This window comes from Anneissia japonica, unplaced genomic scaffold (genome assembly GCF_011630105.1).
Source record: "Anneissia japonica isolate Jap-2015-1 unplaced genomic scaffold, ASM1163010v1 scaffold11969_len152608_cov178, whole genome shotgun sequence".
NCBI lineage: Eukaryota > Metazoa > Echinodermata > Crinoidea > Comatulida > Comatulidae > Anneissia > Anneissia japonica.
Window position 1 is genome coordinate 32,411 of NW_022711386.1, and position 1,613 is coordinate 34,023.

General features: G+C 34.4%; 1 non-coding gene across 1 annotated transcript; it reads right to left on the reverse strand.

The window, feature by feature from the left end:
* Positions 1 to 602: 602 nt before the first annotated feature.
* Positions 603 to 675, reverse strand: Trnat-ugu. The gene has a single exon. It is a non-coding gene; the product is annotated as a tRNA-Thr (tRNA).
* Positions 676 to 1,613: the final 938 nt, after the last annotated feature.

Sequence of the window (1,613 nt, forward strand, 5' to 3'; positions counted from 1 at the left end):
ATATGTGTGTGTGTGTGTGTGTGTGTATATAATATATACATTATATATGCAAGATGGCGGCCATTATTCAAATAACTACTACAGTATTTCGAAGCTGAATTTTATCATTAACTCGAATTATGAATGAGGATCAACTACGTAAATGCAAACATTGGCAGCCATCTTGAATTCCAAAATGGCCGCCACTAAAAAACCCACTTTATTCGGACATATTGAAATGTGTAAATAAATAGATAATATATATAACATATATATCATTTGGATAAATATATATATATATATATCATATATATCTTTTGGATAATTATATATATATATATATATATATATATAAAATCAAGATAGCCATTAACACTTAAATAAATCATCAGAGAAAGGTAAATAGTAACTATTTTTACCTTTCTTTGATGATTTATATATATACATATATATATATATATACATATATATATATATATATATGATATTGAAGGAAGTTAGCCGTTAACACTGTTGAATAAAGGTACATATACAGTGTTTAATAAGGACATGATGGAACATCGTAGGCTACCCTGTAGCTTTTCAACGAATAAAGTCCTATGAAAAATCATTGTGTAATAAAATGCCTCCGACGGGATTCGAACCTGCGACCTCTCGCTGACAAGGCGAGCGTCATAACCACTAGACCACGAAGGCTTCATGGTTGAACAGGTCCAAATACCCGCGGGAACATTGTATTACACAATGCTATGCCTCAAGAGGGCGTTCGGCCAGATAAATCTGGAAATACGGCTAGAAATACTGTCGTATATTATATATGATATTGAAGGAAGTTAGCCGTTAACACTGTTGAATAAATATATAAATCATCAAAGGTACATATACAGTGTTTAATAAGGACATGATGGAACATCGTATGCTACCCTGTAGCTTTTCAACGAATATTCGTAGGGTAGCCTACGATGTTCCATCAAATCATTATTAAACACTGTATATGTACCTTTGATTTATACACATCTAGATGTGTATAAGAGACAGGACTATCTGTCGTTTTCTTCTTTGCAACAGCGGACGAAAAAAAGTCAGTTATTCTACAACGTTTCATGATTCTTTATCACTAAACATTAACAAATACTCGTTTTGACGCACTCCGTTCTGTAGCGTGTCTGCTGTTTAAAACAAACTTCCTAGCCTAATTTTGAGACTGGCTATGATGACTGAGATGGACATTGTTGATTTATTAATAATATATTGTTTGGGATGAAAAAAAAGGAGAGTCCTTTTCCTCAAAATGCTCCATCAGCACATAGTTTAGTGTGCGCGATGGACAGTATGGCTATGGAATTTACTAACCACACAATCCACATTTAGGTGATTAAGTCGCAAAACTTTATTTGCATTTGGGGGATTAAGTCGCAAAACTTTAGCTTCGTTTGGTGGCACCATTTACTCTAGGTAGACGGCGACCGGTTTCGTTACCGGTTGGTACATTTCTTACAAACATTCTGCCAAAGGCCAGTGAAAGTTGAGACGGCAGCCGTGTTTTTATCGATGTTTGCCATCCTTATGTGTGCCATCGTAAAGGAATTGCGTTTTAATTTAAATCTCCGAACTTCTGAAGCTGACATATTCTA